This window comes from Pristiophorus japonicus, chromosome 3, assembly GCF_044704955.1.
Source record: "Pristiophorus japonicus isolate sPriJap1 chromosome 3, sPriJap1.hap1, whole genome shotgun sequence".
In the NCBI taxonomy this organism is placed as follows: Eukaryota; Metazoa; Chordata; class Chondrichthyes; family Pristiophoridae; genus Pristiophorus; species Pristiophorus japonicus.
Window position 1 is genome coordinate 220,714,811 of NC_091979.1, and position 22,959 is coordinate 220,737,769.

Consider the following 22,959-nt stretch of genomic DNA (forward strand, 5'->3'; position numbering starts at 1 on the left):
TGGAGGGTCAAAGTTGGTGGTTGCTCTTCGGGTTGCTCGTGGCTGTTTGTAAATCGCAGTTTGGTTTGGTCCAAATGCTTTCTGCAAGTTAGTCCATTAGCAAGTTTGACCTGAAACACCCTACTCCCTTCTTTGGCTATGAAGGTGTTAGCAAGCCATTTGGGACCGTGTCCAGAGTTGAGTACAAATGCAGGGTCATTGACTTCAATATCGCGTGACAAGTTTGTGCGATCATGGTGCATGGTTTGTTGATGCCGCCTGCCCTCGACGTGATCATGGAGATCAGGGTGGACAAGAGAGAGCCTTGTTTTGAGTGCCCTTTTCATGAGCAGCTCGGCTGGGGAAACCCCTGTCTGCGAGTGGGGTCTGGTGCGGTAGCTGAGCAGGACTCGGGACAGGCGGGTCTGCAAGGAGCCTTCAGACACACGTTTCAAGCTTTGCTTGATGGTTTGGACTGCCCATTCTGCCTGGCCGTTGGATGCGATTTGAACGGGGCAGATGTGATGTGCTTGATCCCATTGCAGGTCATGAATTCCTTGAATTCAGCGCTGGTGAAGCATGGCCCACTGTCACTGACAAGGACATCAGGCAGGCAGTGCATGGCGAATATGGCTCGTAGGCTCTCGATGGTGGCAATGGACGTGCTTACAGACTTATTACACATTCAATCCATTTTGAATAAGCATCCACAACAACCAAAAACATTTTGTCTAGAAACGGGCCCGCAAAGGCAACGTGGATCCTATACCACGGTTTGGAGGGCCATGACCACAAACTTAGCGGTGCTTCTCTGGGTGCATTGCTCAGTTGAGAGCAAGTGTTGCATTGGCTCCAAATCTGAGTCGATGCCGGGCCACCACACATGGGATCTGGCTATAGCTTTCATCATTACTATGCCTGGGTGGGTACTGTGTAGGTCACGCATGAACGTTTCCCTGCCTTTCTTAGGCAAAACCACGCGATTGCCCCACAAATGACAGTCCACCTGTATGGACATTTCGTCTTTGCGCCGCTGGAACGGCTTGATCTCTTCATGCATCTCCGCTGGGACGCTGGACCAGCTCCTATGGAGGACACAGTTTTTTACAAGGGACAGTAAAGGATTCTGGCTGGTCCAGGTCCTGATCTGGTGGGCCATAACGGGTGATGCATCCATCACCAAGAGCAAGTCTGTAGGCTGTGCCATTTCCACCCCGGTGGTGGGCAATGGTAACTGACTGAGAGCATCAGAGCATTCTCCGAGCCTGGTCTTTGGCAGATTACATAGTTATATGCAGACAGCGTGAGCGCCTATTTTTAAATGCAGGCAGAGGCATTGGTATTAATCCCTTTACTCTCTGAGAATAGCGATATGATTGGCTTATGGTCAGTTTCTAACTCAAACTTGAGACCAAACAGATACTAGTGCATTTTTTTCACCCCGTAAACGCATACCAGAGCTTCTTTTTCAATCATGCTGTAGGCCCTTTCGGCCTTGAACAAACTCCTGGATGCATAGGCGACCGGTTGCAATGTTTCCGCGTCGTTAGCTTGTACAGCCCCGTATGAAGACGCATCGCAAGCTAGCACTAAATATTTACATGGGTTATACAAAACAAGCAGTTTGTTGGAATTTAAGAGATTTCTGGCTTTCTCAAAAGCAGTCTCTTATGATTTCCCCCATACCCAGGCATCTCCCTTGCGTAGCAACACATGTAGAGGTTCTAGCACGATGCTTAACCCGGATAGGAAATTACCAAAATAGTTGAGGAGTCCCAGGAACGACCGCAGCTCCGTTACATTCTGTGGTCTCGGCACGTTCTTGATGGCCTCCGTCCTGATGTCGGTGGGTCTGATGCCGTCTGCGGTCTGATGCCATCTGCCGCGATTCTTCTCCCTAAGAACTCGACCTCTGGCGCCAGGAAAACACACTTTGAGCGTTTCAACCTGAGTCCCACGTGATCTAGCCGACTTAGAACCTCTTCCAGGTTCTTCAACCTGTGACCAGTCCTGGAAAACCTGGAAAAAGTGCGCGGAACCGACTTTAGCAGGCTCTCCATGTTCCTTTGAAAGATTGCCACGGCCGACTGAATCTCAAACAGGCATCTATTGTAGATGAACAGACCTTTGTGTGTGTTGATGCAGGTGAGGCCTTTCGAAGATTCTGCCAGCTCCTGCGTCATGTAGGCCGAGGTCAGGACCAACTGGGGGAACGTCTTTCCTCCAGCCAGGGTCGCAAATAGGTCGTCTGCCTTGGGTGGCGGGTACTGGTACTGTAGCAAAAAACGGTTAATCGTTACTTTATAGTCCCCACAAATTCTGACCATGCCATCGCCTTTGAGAACCGGAACAATCGGACTGGCCCACTCGTTGAACTCCACCGGCGCGATGATGTCTTCTCGCTGCAGCCTGTCCAGCTCAATTTCCACTTTCTCTCGCATCATATTTGGCACCGCCCATGCCTTGTGGTGGGTGGGTCGTGTACTGAAAACCAAGTGGATCTGCACCTTCGCCCCCGAGAAACTTCTGATGCCTGGCTCAACGACGGGAACTTGCTCAGAACCTGGGCACATGAGGCGGCGTCGACGGACGAAAGCGCTCAGATGTCATCCCAGTTCCAGCGGATTTTTCCCAGCCAGCTTCTGCCAAACAGTGTGGGGCTATCTCCTGGTACAATCCACAGTGGGAGTTCGTGCACTGCTCCATCATAGGAGACTTTTACTGCTGCGCTGCCAATTACAGGGATCAGCTCTTTAGTGTAAGTTCTTAGCTTGGTATGAATGGGGCTAAGCTTGGGCCTGTGTGCCTTGTTGCACTGCAGCCTGTCGAAGGCCTTTTTGCTCATGATAGACTGACTCGCTCCCATGTCCAATTCCATGGATACTGGAATTCTGTCCAGTTCGACTTTTAGCATGATCGGTGGACATTTCGTGGTGAAGGTGTGCACCCCGTATACTTCTGCCTCCTCGGTTCGAGTCTCTAGTTCAGTTTGATCCGCCATGGATCGATCCTCCTCTGCAACGTGGTGGTTTGCAGGGTTTGCAGCTCGTCTGCACATTTGCTGGAGGTGTCCCATTGTTCCACAGCCTTTCCACACAGTGTTTGAAGCGGCACTGATGGGCTCGATGATCACCTCCGCAGCACCAACAAGGTGTTAACTGCCTCGCATTAACGATTGATGGCGGACTCTGGGTCATCTGAGGTCGTGCAGCTGCAGGCGTGTACGTTCTGCCATATGCATTCCTGCCTGAAAACGTCGTTATTTTGTGTACCGTACTTGCCGAAACCTCTTTATGCTGCAAAATTTGTTTGGTGTTATCGCTGGTGGACATAAATGCCTGGGCTATCGTTATGGCTTTGCTCAGGTTCAGTGTTTCAACGGTCAATAGTTTGTGAAGGATGACCTCATGGCCAGTGGCAAGCACAAAGAATTCTCTTAGCATTTGCTCAAGAAATCCATCGAATTTGCAATGTCTTGCAAGGCGCCTTAGTTCAGCGACGTAGCTCGCCACTTCCTGGCCTTCAGACACATGTAAAATCGATACCTTGCCATCAGAACGCTTTCCTTTGGATTTAGGTGCTCCTGGACCAGTGCACACAGTTCTTCATACGATTTGGTTGTTGGTTTCACCGGAGCTAGAAGATTCTTCATGTGGCCATAGGTTGTTGCCCCACAGATGGTGAGGAGGATCGCCCTTCGTTGGCAGCGTTTTCGTTCCCTTCTAGCTCGTTGGCCGCGAAGTATTGGTCGAGTCTCTCCACGAAGGTCTCCCAATCGTCCCCTTCTGAGAATTTTTCCAGGATACCAACAGTTCTCTGCATTTTCGCGTGATTGTTTGTTGTCTCGTCGCCAGTTGTTATGCTCATAATAAAGTAATGTAACAAAGTACTGTGGACATGAGTAAGTGTGACCTTAGCTCCTTTATTCAAACTCCAGAGTGCCTGTATAGCATGGGAGGCCTGCTTATATACAGTGCTCCCAAGGGATGCTGGGATCCTTGGGACTCTAACAGGTATGCCCTCTGGTGGCACTATGATACAGGTTACCTAGGGTTGCATACATAACAAATATGATGTCGTGTATATGGATTTTAGCAAAGCTTTCGATAAGGTCCCACATGGCAGACTGGTCACGAAAGTAAAAGCCGATGGGACCCAAAGCAAAGTGGCAAGTTGGATCCAAAATTGGCTCAGAGGCAGGAAGTAAAGGGTAATGTTTGATGGGTGTTTTTGTTACAGCACTAGGTCACTTGCTTTTTATGGTATACATCAATGATCTAGACTTGAATATAGGGAGTATGATTAATAAGTTTGCAGATGATATAAAAATAGGCTGTGTGGTTGATAATGAAGAAGAAATCGCAGACTGCAGGAAGATATAAATCTACTGGTCAGGTGGGCAGAACAGTGGCAAATGGAATTTAATCCGGAGAAGTGTGAGGTCATGCATTTGGGGAGGGCTAACAAGGAAAGGGAATACACATTAAATGGTAGGACACTGAGAAGTGTAGAGGAACAAAGGGACCTAGGAGTGCATGTCCACAGATCCCTGAAGGTAGCAGGCCAGGTGGATAAGGAGACTAAGAAGGCATACAGAATATGCTTGCCTTTTTTAGCTGAGGCATAGAATATAAGAGCAGGTGGATTATGCTTGAACTGTATAAAACACTGGTTGGGCCGTAGCTGGAGTACTGTGTGCAGTTCTGGTCACCGCATTACAGGAAGGACGTGATTGCACTGGAGAGGGTACAGAGGATATTTACGAGGATGTTGCCAGGAGTGGAGAATCTTAGCTATGAGGACAGATTGGATAGGCTGGGTTTGTTTTCCTGTAGGCTAAGGGCAGACCTCATTGAAGTGTATAAAATTATGAGGGGCCTAGATATAGTGGATAGAAAGGGCCTGTTTCCCTTAAGAGGGATCAACAACTAGGGGGCATAAATTTAAAGTAATTGGTAGAAGGTTTAGAGGGGATTTGAGGAGAAATTTCTTCATGCAGAGGGTGTGGGAGTCTGGAACTCACTGCCCGGAAGGATGGTAGAGGCAGAAACCCTCACCACATTTAAAAAGTACTCGGATGTGCACTTGCAGGGTTATGGATCTAGTGATGGAAGTGGGATTAGGCTGGATAGCCTCTTGTTGGCCACGATGGGCCGAAATGGCCTCCTTCCATGCTGTAAACTTCTATGATTCTATGCTTTACGACTGGAGAACAGCCAATTTAGCACCTTTGTTCAAGAAGAGAGGAAAAACCGAGTAACTATAGCCCAGTTAGTCTAATGTCAGTTAAACCAGGTAGCTATAGACCAATTAGTCTAATGTCAGTTACACCAGGAAACTGTAGAACAATTAGTCTGTCAGTTATAGGCAAACCCTAAAATCTGTTATGTGAAGTAAAATTAGTGAGCTTTTAGAAATGTACAGGTTAATGAAAAGCAGCCAGCATGGAATTTTTTAAAGTAAGCTGTGTTTTCCCAATTTAATAGAGATTTTTGGAAAAAGGATTTTAAAAATGTATTATTCATTCTCGGGATATGGGTGTCACTGGCATTTGTTGCCCGTCTCTAGTTGCCCTTGAGAAGGTGGTGATGTGTGTTCTTCTTGAACCGCTGCAATCCATGTGGTGATGGTATTCCCAGGAGTGCTGTTAGGTAGGGAGTTGACCAAGCGACGATGAAGGAATGGTGATATATGTCCAAGTCACGATTGTATTCTCATGTATCTACTGTCCTTGTCATAGAAACATAGAAACATAGTAATAGGGGATTAAATCTAATAACAATGGTGCAGCAGGGAGGGATTCAAATTCTTGGGGCATTGGAACCGGTTCTGGGGGAGGTGGGACCAGTACAAACCGGACGGTCTGCACCTGGGCAGGTCCGGAACCAATGTCCTAGGGGGAGTGTTTGCTAGTGCTGTTGGGGAGGAGTTAAACTAATATTGCAGGGGGATGGGAACCTATACAGGGAGACAGAGGGAGACAAAAAGGAGGCAAAAGCAAAAGACAGAAAGGAGATGAGGAAAAGTGGAGGGCAGAGAAACCCAAGGCAAAGAACAAAAAGGGCCACTGTACAGCAAAATTCTAAAAGGACAAAGGGTGTTAAAAAAACAAGCCTGAAGGCTTTGTGTCTTAATGCAAGGAGTATCCGCAATAAGGTGGATGAATTAATTGTGCAAATAGATGTTAACAAATATGATGTGATTGGGATTACGGAGACGTGGCTCCAGGATGATCAGGGCTGGGAACTCAACATCCAGGGGTATTCAACATTCAGGAAGGATAGAATAAAAGGAAAAGGAGGTGGGGTAGCATTACTGGTTAAAGAGGAGATTAATGCAATAGTTAGGAAAGACATTAGCTTGGATGATGTGGAATCTATATGGGTGGAGCTGCAGAACACTAAAGGGCAAAAATCGTTAGTGGGAGTTGTGTACAGACCTCCAAACAGTAGTAGTGATGTTGGGGAGGGCATCAAACAGGAAATTAGGAGTGCATGCAATAAAGGTGCAGCAGTTATAATGGGTGACTTTAATATGCACATAGATTGGGCTAGCCAAACTGGAAGCAATACGGTGGAGGAGGATTTCCTGGAATGCATAAGGGATGGTTTTCTAGACCAATATGTCGAGGAACCAACTAGGGGGGAGGCCATCTTAGACTGGGTGTTGTGTAATGAGAGAGGATTAATTAGCAATCTCATTGTGCGAGGCCCCTTGGGGAAGAGTGACCATAATATGGTGGAATTCTGCATTAGGATGGAGAATGAAACAGTTAATTCAGAGACCATGGTCCAGAACTTAAAGAAGGGTAACTTTGAAGGTATGAGGCATGAATTGGCTAAGATAGATTGGCTAATGATACTTAAGGGGTTGACTGTGGATGGGCAATGGCAGACATTTAGAGAACGCATGGATGAATTACAACAATTGTACATTCCTGTCTGACGTAAAAATAAAAAAGGGAAGGTGGCTCAACCGTGGCTATCTAGGGAAATCAGGGATAGTATTAAAGCCAAGGAAGTGGCATACAAATTGGCCAGAAATAGCAGCGAACCTGAGGACTGGGAGAAATTTAGAACTCAGCAGAGGAGGACAAAGGGTTTGATTAGGGCAGGGAAAATGGAGTACGAGAAGAAGCTTGCAGGGAACATTAAGGCGGATTGCAAAAGTTTCTATAGGTATGTAAAGAGAAAGAGGTTAGTAAAGACAAATGTAGGTCCCCTGCAGTCAGAATCAGGGGAAGTCATAACGGGGAACAAAGAAATGGCAGACCAATTGAACAAGTACTTTGGTTCAGTATTCACTAAGGAGGACACAAACAACCTTCCGGATATAAAAGTGGTCAGAGGGTCTATTAAAGAGGAGGAACTGAGGGAAATCTTTATTAGTCGGGAAATTGTGTTGGGGAAATTGATGGGATTGAAGGCCGATAAATCCCCAGGGCCTGATGGACTGCATCCCAGAGTACTTAAGGAGGTGGCCTTGGAAATAGCGGATGCATTGACAGTCATTTTCCAACATTCCATTGACTCTGGATCAGTTCCTATCGAGTGGAGGGTAGCCAATGTAACCCCACTTTTTAAAAAAGGAGGGAGAGAGAAAGCAGGGAATTATAGACCGGTCAGCCTGACCTCAGTAGTGGGTAAAATGATGGAATCAATTATTAAGGATGTCATAGCAGCGCATTTGGAAAATGGTGACATGATAGGTCCAAGTCAGCATGGATTTGTAAAAGGGAGATCATGCTTGACAAATCTTCTGGAATTTTTTGAGGATGTTTCCAATAAAGTGGACAAAGGAGTACCAGTTGATGTGGTATATTTGGACTTTCAGAAGGCTTTCGACAAGGTCCCACACAGGAGATTAATGTGCAAAGTTAAAGCACATGGGATTGGGGGTAGTGTGCTGACGTGGATTGAGAACTGGTTGTCAGACAGGAAGCAAAGAGTAGGAGTAAATGGGTACTTTTCGGAATGGCAGGCAGTGACTAGTGGGGTACCGCAGGGTTCTGTGCTGGGGCCCCAGCTGTTTACATTATACATTAATGATTTAGACGAAGGGATTAAATGTAGTATCTCCAAATTTGCGGATGACACTAAGTTGGGTGGCAGTGTGAGCTGCGGGGAGGATGCTATGAGGCTACAGAGTGACTTGGATAGGTTAGGTGAGTGGGCAAATGCGTGGCAGATGAAGTATAATGTGGATAAATGTGAGGTTATCCACTTTGGTGGTAAAAACAGAGAGACAGACTATTATCTGAATGGTGACAGATTAGGAAAAGGGAAGGTGCAACGAGACCTGGGTGTCATGGTACATCAGTCATTGAAGGTTGGCATGCAGGTACAGCAGGCGGTTAAGAAAGCAAATGGCATGTTGGCCTTCATAGCGAGGGGATTTGAGTACAGGGGCAGGGAGGTGTTGCTACAGTTGTACAGGGCCTTGGTGAGGCCACACCTGGAGTATTGTGTACAGTTTTGGTCTCCTAACTTGAGGAAGGACATACTTGCTGTTGAGGGAGTGCAGCGAAGATTCACCAGACTGATTCCCGGGATGGTGGGACTGACGTATCAAGAAAGACTGAATCAACTGGGCTTGTATTCACTGGAGTTCAGAAGAGTGAGAGGGGACCTCATAGAAACGTTTAAAATTCTGACGGGTTTGGACAGGTTGGATGCAGGAAGAATGTTCCCAATGTTGGGGAAGTCCAGAACCAGGGGTCACAGTCTAAGGATAAGGGGTAAGCCATTTAGGACCGAGATAAGGAGAAACTTCTTCACCCAGAGAGTGGTGAACCTGTGGAATTCTCTACCACAGGAAGTAGTTGAGGCCAATTCACTAAATATATTCAAAAGGGAGTTAGATGAAGTCCTTACTACTCGGGGGATCAAGGGGTATGGCGTGAAAGCAGGAAGTGGGTACTGAAGTTTCATGTTCAGCCATGAACTCGTTGAATGGCGGTGCAGGCTAGAAGGGCTGAATGGCCTGCTCCTGCACCTATTTTCTATGTTTCTATGTTTCTATGTTTCTATCCCACTAAATACGGTGGTAAGTGCCACACAACACGATGGAGGGTGTCCTCGGTGTGAAGACAGAACCTGTTCTCCATGAGGACTGTGCAGTGGTCATTTCTGCCAATGCTATCATGGACAGACGCACCTACGACAGTTTGATTGGTGAGGACAAGTTCAAGTAGGTTATTTTCTTGTGTTGGTTCTCTAACCACCTATGTCCTTCAGGATTCGGCCAGCTCGGTCAGTGGTGGTAGTAGCGAGCTATTCTTGGTGATGGACATTGAAGTCCCCCACCCAGAGTACACCCTTGCTACCCTCAGTGCTTCCTCAAAGTGGTGTTTAACATGGAGGAATACAAATTTATCAGCTGAAAGAGGGAGATAGGTGAATCAGCAGGAAGTTTCCTTGCCCATAGCGTCCGGAGTTAATGTTGAAGACTTCCAGGGCCTCACCTCCCCCCCCACCCTCCCATATTGTCTGGAGGGTCTATCCTGTCGGTGGAACAGGATAAACCCAGGGATGGTCATGGAGGAGTCTGGGATGTTGGGTGATATATATGATTCTGTGAATGTGACTATGTCAGGCTGTTGCTTAACTAATCTGTGGGTCTTTCAACTTTTGGCATCACTGCCCAGATGTTAGTGAGCAGGATTTTGGAGGGTCGACTGGGCTGGGTGTGTCTTTGTCATGTCCGAATCCAATGCCCAGGTTGCAGCTGAGTGATGCACCCCATTTTATTCTCTGTAGTGATTTGATACAACTGAGTGGTTTGCTAGGCCACTTCAAAGGGTACTTAACAGTCAACCACATTGGTTGGGACTGGAGTCACATATAGGCCAGACCAGGTAAAGGCAGCAAGTGTCCTTCCCTAAAGGACATTAGTGAGCCTGTGGCTTTTTAGGAAAATCCAACAGTATTATGGTCACTTTTACTAATACCATCTTTTTATTTCCAGATCTGGATTTAAATCCTTAAACTACCACAATGAGATTTGAATTCAGGTTCTCTGGATTATTAATCACTACACTACTGTGCTCGCGTAATCTCTCAGTTTAATATGCTTTCACAGAACATGAAACAAACAGGACAGCAGGTATGTAATCAATATAATCTGCCCCGTTCTTTCACACACATCCACCCAGATCACAGTGTATCTTTAGAAAAATCACTAAATAAACTGCACCTGAACAAAGCTTTTAAAATTTGTCCTTTAACCTTTCTTCAAATAATTCTGGTAAACAACTGAGCAAGAACCTCTAGAGACTAACAAAATATAGGTCAGTATTTCAGCTTATGTGTGCTGGGAAATTTGGTGCACTACATATGTTTAGTCTGTAAATTCTGGATTCAGTTAACAGTCACAGCACTTAACAAATATATCAAGTCCAAGTCCATGGGCTTAATTTTCCCCGAGCCTGTTTTCTGGCGTACTTGCCTGAGTTGCGCCGCTTAATTATGTGAATAGATGCGCCAGGAAAGAATCTTCGTAGTTTCCCCAATATTTGGCCTCTAATCTGCAGCCGTGCTGCGTGGCCAGTCACCTCGGGGGGTGGAACCTGCGGCTTGTGCTGGAAAAAAAGAGCCAGGCCTTCTGCGCATGCGCGGGGGAAAAAGTGCCGTTTTTGAAATGGCCGTGCATGCGCAGTAGAGCTCCGAGTTAGCAATTGGCCATTTTTAAAGAGCAACTTTGTGTGTGTGCCAGAAGGAGTGCTGTGTTTTGAAAAATTGCAAACTGCATGCAGAAGCAGTACTGTGCGTCTGAGAGCTTTTGAAAAAGTGCTGTGTGTGTCTGAGAGCAGCTGCAGCAATATAGCAATGTAGACCAAGGACAAAGAATTTCTTGGTGGAAGAAGTAGAGACACTAGTTACTGTGATTAAAAACAGATGGCAGGAGCTGGACACCAGCAGAGGTCACATAAAAGTGCCACCAAAATGAATGAAGAAACCAAGTTGCAGAAGATTACTGTGCAGTGGTGAACATCAAGAGATCTGGAAGCCAGTGTAAAAAGAAATGGCAGGACCTTGGTCAAGTAGTTAGTGTAAGTAATATATTCATTTATTCAATGCAATTGTAAATGTGACCAGCTGTATATGTCCCACTCAGCAGAAAGACACCCTCTCTAAATAGTTGCATTTTCATCTTTGCTGAGGAAATTGGCCCACAACAAAAGGGAAAGAACTCGAACAGGAGGAGGCCTGCCAAATCTGCACCCACTGATACCCTTGGAAGAGTGGGTCGCTGCTTTGATGAGTCCTGCCTGGAGAAAAACAATCAGTACTGCACAAGCTGGGCCCACACTCGAGGGAAAGGTAAGTCCTGAAAATTCATCATGGCCCTTCAAATCAACTTGCTGCCTGGCCTGCTATGTGTGAGCCTACTCATGTCACTCATCCTGCCCCCTCCTCTGCTGCTAACCAGTTGACTGTTCTGTTATATTTTGAAGAATCTGAGGCCAATCCTGAAGATGCAGAAGATTCAGACACGGACGAGCCTGACGAGGAGAACATCTTCCAATCCAACCCTTCAGACCAACATGGGGGTGAGAGAGAGGGAGGGGATGGAGATGGATGAAGGCCACATTGCTCTACTGAATCTTGAGGAGGTGGTGGTCATGGAGTTGACAGCCCCTTCCGTGACTAGCGGATTGAGTGCCGGTGGGACATTCTATGGTTTCCCACCTTCCGAGGCTGCGGGTTCCATTGTTGGGGTGCAACAAGTCACATCCAGGGCCCCATTGTCCCAGGTTGCGGGTCCCAGTGGGATGCAGTGAGACACACCCAGGGCCCCACCGTCCAAGGCTGCGGGTCCCGTGGTATGCAGCGAGGCAGACCCAGGGTGAGGGGAAGGCGAACTCGACCATGCTCTCCTGAGATGCAGGATGTAACAGATGTGGTTCAAATGATGTCATTGAGTGCGGAGAGCACTGACCTTACCCGATCACTCCTGGACACCATCAGTGGGGTGAGTGATGAGGTAGCGGGACTGTCGGGAGAAGTAACAACACTCGCCAGGACCATCAGCGAGGAATAGTGTCCATGAAGGAAGGAATGTCAGAGGTAGTGCAAACCATGTCAATGGCCATGAGGGAGGGAGTGTCAGAGGTAGTGTAAAGCACGGCAGTGGCCATGAGGGAGGGAATGTCAGGGGTAGTAGAGGGAGGGAATGTTTCAGTCCGCTGAGACACTGTCAGGGTGCATGAGGGACAGCATGTGAGAATTAGCTGCTGCAATAAGGGAACACGCCCAGACCCCGCGCCCAATGACAGAATCGACTGCCACTCCCACTGCAATCCCCACACCAGCCTCTGAAGAGCCCCAAGCCGGGCCCTCCACATTACTACCTGACTCCCCCCACCTCCCCATCAAGAAGTGCGCATTACCAGAGATGTTAGAAGGAATAAGCTTGGTACCAAGCCCAAAATCACTGTGCCACCGCCTGCGGGCAGGGGTGGTGGAGAGTCCAAGACCAAGAGCAGCGGGTGGTGTTAGACTGAGGGGGATGAGAGATGGGTGCAGCCTTTCTTTGCTGCTGTTGTTGTTGATGTTGTTACTGTTCTCACATTAAAAGTGTTTTGTAAGTTATGTAAATTTACAAGTTTATAAGTGATCTTAAAGTTTTTAAGAGATCTTAAAGAGTCATACTAAAGTAAAGTTTGATAAGAATTATTTTATTACAGTAAAGTTAAGTACATTGTAAACTTTTGAATAAAATATATTTTACATTAAAACTGAATCATGTTCCATTAACATAACACAACATTACGGAACAGCTCCAAACAATAAACATGTCCACGTGCAATAGTTGTCGCTGAGCCCTCAGGCATCAGTAAAGCATTCATGGATGAACTGCTGGCGTGAGGCTCGAGCAATCGTTAAGGGAGCACGATGGTCCGCCCTCCTCGGCCGTTGTGCTCCGGCCTCAGGCACTTACATGGTTTCCTCATCCTCGTCATCATCCTCCTCCTCCTGCTCATCACCTGCATCTTCCACATCATTATCTTCAGCCACTCTCACTGCAGGTGGGTCTTCCACTACCAGCTGCTGCTGTCTCATGATGGCTAAGTTATGCAGCACACAACAGTGAACTGACCGACAATCTCAGGGGAGTATTGCAAGTAGCCTCCGGAATGGTCCAGGCATCGGAAATGCTGTTTCAAGATGCCAATGGTCCTCTCTATGATGCTGCGCGCGGCAATGTGCGACATGTTGTATTCACGGTCAGCTTCCATCTGGGTTACGCGTAGGGGCGTCATGAGCCAGGTGGCGAGGCCGTACCCTTTGTCTCCCAGTAACCAGCTCCGCCCTTCTGGCTGCTGCTGAAACATGGCAGATATAACATTGTCGTGTAGGATGAACGCATCATGGGTGCTCCCACGGTATCTTGTATCGATTGACATGATGCGATGCATGTCGTCACACACGAGCTGCACATTAATGGAGTGGAAGCCTTTTCTGTTCCTGAACATCTCGGAATCCTCCAAAAATGCTCGCAAGGCGATGTGGGTGCAATCAATGCAGCCCTGTACTTTTGGGAAGCCAGTAATCCTTGAGAACCCCACAGCCCTGTCATGGATTGCTAGGGCGGTCATTGGGAACTTGAAGTCATTCCTCCTTGCATACAGTGCAGCCGTGACCTGGCGAATGGAGACATGTATTGCATGTTGAGAGATGGCGCACACATCTCCAGTTGTAGCTTGAAACAATCCAGAGGCATAAAATGAAAGTGCAGCTGTAATCTTCACTTCAACTGACAAAGCAGTCCTCCTGATGCTTCTCGGCTGCAGGTCAGGTCTCAGCAACTCACAGATCTCACGGACAACTTCTCTGCGGAAACACAGCCTTCTGACACAGTCTGCATCACTCAGGTGCAGGTACGAATGCCTGTCTCGATATTCCCGAGGTGAGTAAGGACTCCTGCCCAGCACCGTACCGGTTCTGATGTTCCTGACGTGATGAGCTCTAATCAATTGTCTCCTACGTAGCACAATGATGCAGAACGCTCGCACAAGGTATGGCATTGTCAGTATTGCCCCCATACTTAAAGTTAAACTTTCAAAGCTCAAAACGGCAGGAAAGCAGGCAGCATAGGTTTGCAGTTCTCTCTCTCCCCAAGGTCTGTATGAATGGACCACACCCAAAGATCTTTTGTCCTCTCCTCTCTCCCTCCACCGCCCCCCCCCCCCACCCCCCTTGAGTCTTGTGACCTCTCTCTCCCTTCCCCCTCCCCAGGCACCAAGCCTTCAGATCGGCTGTCTGCGACCCTCTCCGGTTCCCAAGTGAGGTGTCTTCCTGGTCCGCTGTGGTGAGGACCTGTCTGTGGCCCCTGATTTTGTGCCGGCCAAGGTCGCTCCCTTCACCCCGAGCCTCTCAGGTGCCTTCCCGCCGCTCTCTGGCCCCCGATTTCATGCCGGTCCAGGTCCACTCCGCTTCCCGCCCCTAGCCCAGGCCGAATGGTCTCCGATGTACTTACCTGCGCTGATTCTCTTACATTCCGCAAGGGTTTTCTCGAGTGGCCACATATGCTGGCCTAAGAGAAATGGAGTAACTATTAGCTGGCCAAAGTTGCCTAAATGGCCAGAATTGGCGTAGGTGGCTGGTAACGTCCCTATTGAGAAAAAAACTTACCTAAAAAAAACGTAACTAAGTCAGTTACACTGGTGCAAATTGATTGGGGAAACTGGGGATTTTTAAGTTAGACCAGAAAAAGCAGTGTACTCCAAAAAAAAAGAGCAAATACTTGGGAAAATTGAGCCCCATGTGTATGGAGGTGCTGAGCCCTTCAAGTTAAAATGCTGATGAAGGCATTAATGGGGCGAAATTGGGTAGCGCCACGTTTGGGTGCTAAGTTTTATCTGTTTGAAAATTTAGCGCCTGGCGAGATGGGCTGCAAAATTGTGGGAAATTGGGCACTTTTCCCTCAGAAATTATGGGGGGCGGTATCTGAGACGTTAATGGCCTCAATGGGGTGCTATTACCAGAGCTGCACCCAATTTCAGCTGACTTTCATTCAGTGATAATCGGCCTGCTGCTCAATCCAGTTCTTAAAGGGGATGCCGTTTCAGGCAGCACCTGGTCATTTTCATTATTGCTGGAGTTGACCGAGAACTTCAAGGAAGGTCTGCAATGGCTGCTCCAATACCTCATAGAAGGGCCACTTGTTTCAATGACCTGGCATTGGAGACATTGGTGGGGGCAGTGGAGAGAAGGATGGATGCACTGTTCCCTCCATCTGGGAGAAGGCAAACTCCACAGGTTTTTAGGGCCATGTGGGAAGAGGTGGCCGTGGAGGTGTCGGCCAGCATGTTGGTCGACAGAAGCCCAACATAATGCCGCAAGAAATTCAACGACCTCAGTCGGGTGGTCAACGCGAGTACGTTTGCATAACTCTTGTATATCAGCCTCTGATCCTCTGTCTGTGGACACACTGCAAACCAGCACTTCACCCAGCATGCAGCCACCAACCATCTGTGCCTACTCACAGTCACAGCCTCGTTGCACGCCTTGCCTACATTCACAGCTATTTAACCACGGCAGGCATTTCTTCCACATACATAACTGGACTCCTACTCACACAAATTCCTTTCTTTTGCAGGCCAAGATGGCACACAACAGAATAGAGCAGCAGCAGACTAGAGGGGGGGGGAAGCTGAACTGCACCAGCTGACTGACCTGGAGGAGTGAGTGCTGTGGCTCATTGGCCTGTAGGTGGTGGACACCATGGCCGGCGGAGACGTCGAGCCCGCTAGGGGTAACAATGGTATCTTTATCTCATCCCACTTCCCCATTAAACCAGAAGGCCTCCTTATCACTTTCCAGCTCCTCATTCTGTCTGCCTTTCTTGCTCCATTCCTACCACCCTGCCCTAACCTTAACGCGAAGCTTGTGCCATTTATGCTTTTAAATAACCATGCAGCAGATGAGCAGCCTGTGCCTGAGCCCCCTCTAACTGAGTCACGAGGATGAAGAGGGGAGAAGGAGGAGCCAAGCACGGTGTCATTGCTGCTCTCACCTGCAGGCACCAGCTTAGACACTACCCACTCCTCAGAGATTAGCTTAGTACATGGTTCTGCACTGGGTGATCCCAGCGGACTGCAGCACGTTCAAGGGGAAAGGGAACCTCAGGAGCCACCTCCCCAGAGGGCGAGTTCACACGCGAGTTCTGTTGCACAGGATTCAGATGAGGACCTCGATGGAGAAGTGTTCACACAAAGGGTGATGGCCATGCACTTCGAAAGTGGTAAGGAGCATGGAAGAGTGCACCTCCTGCATTGTACACATCTCTGCATACATCATGGAGCCCATCATTGCCAGTGTGCAGATGATGGTGGACTCCCAGAGAGACCATCCAGATCCAGACCTCATGACATGTGTCATGGGCGATGTGACAGCTTCCGTTGCGACACAGGCGGAAGCAACGCAATGTCCTGGTGCTGCAATAGAGTCAATGGTTGCTTGCATGGATGCTCAGATTGCTCTCATGCAGTCTAAGCTTCATGCCACTCAACATCTTGGTGATGTCATGCAATCTCAGCAGCATGCCACGCAGTCGACCGGGGATCACACGGTGTCGCAGTCCAGCAATCTGTGCTCCAGCAGATTGGTGGGGATGCTGAGGTGCTGCCCTGGGGGAGTTGCAGTGGGTCAGTGGAGCAGGAACCTGCTGTCCTCTCTCAGCATTCCTGATCCCACCACTGCCACTCCGCCATTGCACTTGGCGCTGCCTGTCACCCAGCCAGCCCAGACTGCCGCTGCGCAGCCTAAGGTGGTGCAGTATGCAGCCGGGCCTTCCAGGCCCAGAGTTGGTCGAGGGCGTCCTGCAAGGCCATCTGTCGTCTCTGGCCCTGACACACAGCAGCCTTCCACCAGTCATGCTGCAGCCACAGAGGACACACCGCAGAGGAATATTTGAATAGGTCAACGAAAAAGGGGCTATAAGAAAATGCACAAGGGTGATGAATAAGTACACAATTATATATTTTATTGTTTGATCAATATTGATGTTTGCTGTTGTCTCTCATTTCAGTCTTGGGGTTTTGGTATGGAAGGGCAAATTGATGTGATAATGGGGATGTCCACAGGAAGTGGGATGGAAATCAGTGGAAACGAGCTCCAATGAGATGGTCGCGAACCTCCCTTGCAGGATCGCGATGGAGTTGCTGCCTCCTCTGTCGAGCTGTTGCTGCTCCTCCTCCTCCTCCTGCTGTTGCTCCTGCTCCTCCTCCTGAGGTGGCAATGGCTGTGCCCTCATGATGGTCAGATTGTGCAGCATGCAGCAGACGATGACGAAAAGGGACACCCGCTCAGGCGAGTACTGCAGGACTCCTCCCGTGTGGAACCATTGCTTCAGCACTCCGATGGGCTGCTCAATGATGTTCCTGGTGGCAGCATGGCTCTCATTGTACAAGTGCTGGGCAGGAGTGGTGGGGATGCGGAGGGGCGTCATGAGCCAGGTGGATAGCGGATATCATAGAAACATAGAAAATAGGTGCAGGAGTAGGCCATTCAATAAGATCATGGCTGATCATTCCCTCAGTACCCCTTTCCTGATTTCTCTCCATACCCCTTTAGCCGTAAGGGCCACATCTAACTCCCTCTTGAATATATCCAATGAACTAGCATCATCAACTCTCTGCGGCAGGGAATTCCACAGGTTAACAATTCTCTGAGTGAAGAAGTTTCTCCTCATCTCAGTCCTAAATGGCCTACCCCTTATCCTAAGACTGTGTCCCCTGGTTCTGGACTTCCCCAACATCGGGAACATTCTTCCCGCATCTAACTTTTCCAGTCCCTGAGACAAGTTAGCCATTCGGCACATTGCATTTGCTAGAACAATCCGAAACGAATACCATGCCTGGGTTCTCTCCATAGCTGTACCAGAATGTTACCAGGGCACCAACAGTTAAATTATGAGGAGAGATTACATAAACTAGGCTTGTTTTCCCTGGAATATAGAAGGTGACTTGATTGAGATTTTTAGGATTTGAGAGGAATTGTTACAGTAGATAAAAAACCTTTTCTGCTGGTGGGGAAGCCCAGGACAAGGGAACATAACCTTAAAATCAGAGTCAGGCCAGCCAGAAGAGGTTAGGAAATACTCCGTCACACAAAGGGTGCTAGAAGTGTGGAACTCTCTCACAAAAAGCAGTAGATGTTAGCTCAAATAATAATTATAAATCTGAGATCAATAGATTTTTGCTAGACAAAGGTATTAAGGGATATGGAGCCAAGGTGGATGGATGTAGCCGGAAAGTATCAGGCCGGGGGAGGTGTCTTCACCTCGGAAACAGAAGGCTCTCAGTGGTCCCATTTATAAGGGGCTGCATTTAATTAAAAAATAAAATTTGGTTTCTCTTCAGGAACTCAGAACACGATAACAGCCTTGAACCCCCAGATGTGCCCCACATTCAAAGGTATTGGCAAGATATGTCTCACTAGGCGTATCTCTGGTTACCCAATGCCAGGTCCCTTAACATAGTCAGTCCATGCCCCCAGCCGTGACCCTGTTTAATCCTTATTTATGTCTCCAAAAGACTATTGTGGAATTCAGCCATAAGGCCGAGACTCAGCATATCTGGGTCCTGGCCTCATTTGTGGCCTATCTCACATCCTTCCCTACATCAGTGAAAAAAGTCTGAGCATCTCAAGCCTCTCCTCACCGGAATCATCTAAAAACGCTCTCCACAATTATCACCACAATAACATGCATCAATTAATAAAAATATATTTTGTACTATGATTCACAAACTAATAAAGTTGGTCTCCTGCAGTATATCAATCGTATATTTATTCACATTTATCGGCGTGCAGTTTCACAATGCCTTTCATGTGAAGCTGCAGAAGTTTGTAGAATTCATTCAGCATTGAGTGAATTTTACCTGGCATCATATTGTCATAGTAATGATGGTGGAACTGGTTTCCATGCACATCTTTAGAGAAGGGCCAGAATCCATACACCCATACTTCCTCACACAGCTCCATTGCTGCGCTTAATATAATGAAACCACTAGAAAGACGTTTCTCTTTAACACCTTTACCTTTCCAGAATGGACCAACAGTTTTCATGTATGATGGATTTAAAAATATTGCCTTCTGTTTCATTCCAAAATCTTGCAGAGTGTAAGAAACTTTAAATGAAGGTGACGTGTTCATTGAATAAGAAAATGCAGGCAGCAGAATAAATGTATCTTTATAGGCAGATATATAGTCCACAAAAGGTTTTCTCCTTAAATCCAGACTTTGGTACCTCCTTGTAATGATATTTGGATTGGCTGTCACAATATCTGTTTTCGTTCCCACATCATCCATATAATCCCACCTGAATACAAAGTCAGCCTAATTTATTTCCATTCCACAGCTGCTGTTAGTTAGAACTCCTCCATTAGAACATATCCTTTGCCTTGAGAGCAGACCAGTGTGCCAACCGCGACCTTTATTCGGGGGGCTGGCGCAGGATGAAGGCATCGTGGCTGCTGCCAGAATAGAGAGCATTCACGGTCATTATTCTGCGTGTGTGGTCGCACACCAACTGGACAGTCAGTGAGTGGTAGCCTTTGCGGTTACAGAAGATGAGGGCTCAATTTTCCCCAGTGATTTGCGCCTTTTTTTTTTTAAAAAGAGTAGGACACTTTTTTTGGCCTAAGTTTAAAAAATCCAAGTTTCCCTGATCAATTTGCACCAAAGTAACTCAGTTAGTTACGATTTTTTAGGTACGTTTTTTTTTCAGACAAAGGGGACATAACCTGCCACCTGCACCAATTCTGGCCATTTAGGGAAGTTTGGCCAGCTGAGAGTTACTCCAGTTCTTCTTAGGCCGGCGTATGTGGCCTCTGCAGAAAAGCCTTCTGGAGAGTTAAGGAAATCGGCGCAGGTAAGTGCAGCAGATGCCCGGACAGCAGCAACAGGAGAGGTAGAGCGAGGGTAAAGAGAATGGGGGGGCGGGGTGGAGAAGCCTTTTGGGTATAGTTAGGTGAGGGGATGGGAGGGAAGAGGCTATTAGGCCTGGGACAGGGGAGAGGGAGTGGATAGGACTGGGAGGCCACTCGGCCAGGGCTAGGGATGGGGTAGCGGACCGTGAGGCCATTCGGCCTGGGCTAGGGGAGCAGACTGGCAAGGCACTCTGGGCGGATGGAGGAGCGGACTGGCAAGCCCTTCGGCCAGGGCTAGGGGAGCAGACCAGCAAGGCATTCGGGGCTAGGGGTGGGTGGGGGAGCGGACCGGCAAGGCACTCGAGGCGGGTGGGGGAGTGGACCAGCAAGCCACTCGGCCAGGGCTAGAGGCGGGGGAGTAGATCGGGACGCCCTTCGGTCAGGGCTAAGGGTGGGGGAGCGGACCGGGAGCCCCTTTGACCAGGGCTAGGGGAGCGAACCGGCAAGGCACTCGGGGCTAGGAGCGGGGGAGCAGACCGGCATGACACTCGGGACTAGGAGCGGGAGTGGATCGGGAGGCCCTTCAGCCAGGGCTAGGGGCAGCGGGGTAGACTAGCAGGTCACTTGGTTGGGCGAAGCAGGGGGGAGTGGACCGGCAGGTCACTCAGCCAGGGCTAGGGGAGCAGACCGGAAGGCCCTTCGGCCTGGGATGGGGACGGGATCCGACCGGCATCAGGATGCGGGGGGGAAATGGGACTTTAATAATTGGAGGTAAGTTGCTACAATGTATTTTAATGTGTTGCGAGCTGGCTGTATGTTTCACTTTGCAGCCTCAGCCCGCATTGTATCCCTGGTTACCGTGGCAATCTAATCTTTTTGGCGCAGATCAAGGCTCCACCCCCAAAACTAAAGCTCAGGTTAGGCTGCGCCAAAATGAAGAAATCAAACGGGGAAACATAGACATTTTTTTTGGCATACTTGGGCCCCCAAGAAACGGGTGCAACTCCAAGTATGCCAAAAAAACGCTTTGGGGAAAAGTGAGCCCTCAGGATTGTGATGCGGTGCCCTCAAAGCGACATGCGTGCAGTCGATGGCATCCTGCACCATGGGTTTCGGATGTCCCCAAAAGTACGTCACCATCCTCCGCCTGCTCCATGACGATATGCAAGCTGTGATCCTTACCAATGGATCCATCATAGACCCAATTCACATCTGGACCGGGGTCAAGCAGGGCTGTGTCATCGCCCCAATCCTCTTCTCAATCTTCCTCGCTGCCATGCTCCACCTCACACTTGATTAGTTTCCCCCTGGAGTGGAACTAAACTACAGAACCAGTGGGAAGCTGTTCAACCTTCGCCGTCTCCAGGCCAGGTCCAAGACCACTCCAACCTCTGTTGTCGAGCTACAGTACGCGGACAACACCTGTGTCTGTGCATACACAGAGGCTGAACTCCAGGACATAGTCGAAGCATTTACCGAGGTGTATGAAAGCATGGGCCTTACGCTAAATGTTAGTAAGACAAAGGTCCTCTACCAGCCTGTCCTCGCTGCACAGCACTGCCGCCCAGACATCAAGAGCCACGGCGTGGCCCTGGACAACGTGGACCACTTCCCCTATCTCGGGAGTCTCCTATCAACAAGAGCAGGCATTGATGACGAGATCCAACACCGCCTCCAGTGCGCTAGTGCAGCCTTCAGCTGCCTGAGGAAAAGTGTGTTTGAAGACTAGGCCCTCAAAACTGTCACCAAGCTCATGGTCTACAGTGCCGTAGTAATACCCGCCCTCCTGTATGGCTTAGAGACGTGGACCATGTACAGTAGACACCTCAAGTCGCTGGAGAAATAGCACCAGCGATGTCTCCGCAAGATCCTGCAAATCCCCTGGGAGGACAGATGCACAAACATTAGCGTCTTCGTCCAGGCCAACATCCCCAGCATTGAAGCACTGACCACACTTCATCAGCTCCGCTGGCCAGGTCACATAGTTCGCATACCAGACATGAGACTCCCAAAGCAAGTGCTCTACTCGGAACTCATCCATGGCAAACGAGCCAAAGGCGGGCAGAGGAAACGTTACAAGGATACCCTCAAAGCCTCCCTGATAAAGTGCGACATCCCCATTGACACCTGGGAGCCCCTGGCCATAGGCCGCTCTAAGTGGAGGAAGTGCATTCGGGAGGGCGTGGAGCTCCTCGAGTATCGTCGCCGAGAGCACGCAGAAATCAAGCGGAGGCAGCGGAAGGAGTTTGCGGCAAACCAGGCTCCCTGCCCACACTTTCCCTCAACGACTATCTGTCCCACCTGCGACAGAGACTGTGGTTCTCGTATTGGATTGTACAGCCACCTAAGAACTCATGTTAAAAGTGGAAGCAAGTCTTCCTCGATTCCAAGGGACTGCCTATGATGATGATGCACCATGGGGAAGCCCGCTATCCTGGCAAGAACACTCGTGCTGGTTTTCTCTGCTCATGGGGAAAGAGATGTAGTCCCTCCTCCTTCTGTACAAAGCATCTGTGACCTTGCAGATGGAGCAATGGACGGCAAATGGGGAGATGTTGAAGATGTCTCCTGTTGCTCCCTGGAACGATCCACTGGTGTAGAAATTGAGCGCAATGGTGAGCTTGACTGCCACTGAGGGAATCGTCTTCACCCTGATATAAGGCTCGAGGTCTGGTTGCAGTCAATGACAAAGCTCTGTGACCACGTCCTTGCTGAAATGCCGCCTTCGCACACACTGCTCCTCTGTGAAATTGATGTAGGAGAACTGCTGCCGGAATACCCTGGGAGATTAAGGCCTCCTGTTGCCAGCCCCGTGGCGCCTTCTTCCTCTGGCAAGATGTGCTGCTGCCTCTGGTTGTCCCTGTGCTGCTGCATGTATTTGTCTGTGCCTGTACTTTTGCCTTTCCCTGTTCCTCTCCTTGTGGCTTGCTCTATGGGTCTCCCCCTGTGGTGCTCCCTCTCTCTATGCCTTTCCCGCTGTAATTGGCGGCGCCTTTGTCTTCATCTAAGCATCCTCTGACGGTGACATCAGAGCAAGAGGACGAGTGTCAGCACAGCCCTCATGAAGCAACAAAAATGGTTGAACTTCAAAACTGCCATGAGTT

General features: G+C 48.8%; 1 protein-coding gene and 1 pseudogene across 2 annotated transcripts in view; both read right to left on the reverse strand.

Moving 5' to 3' along the window:
* The window catches only part of tspan15 (tetraspanin 15), a 294,434-nt gene that overhangs the window by 80,727 nt on the left and 190,748 nt on the right, over window positions 1–22,959 (reverse strand). The window lies entirely within an intron of this gene.
* LOC139260421 (alpha-N-acetylneuraminide alpha-2,8-sialyltransferase-like) lies at window positions 18,774–19,451 on the reverse strand (annotated as a pseudogene).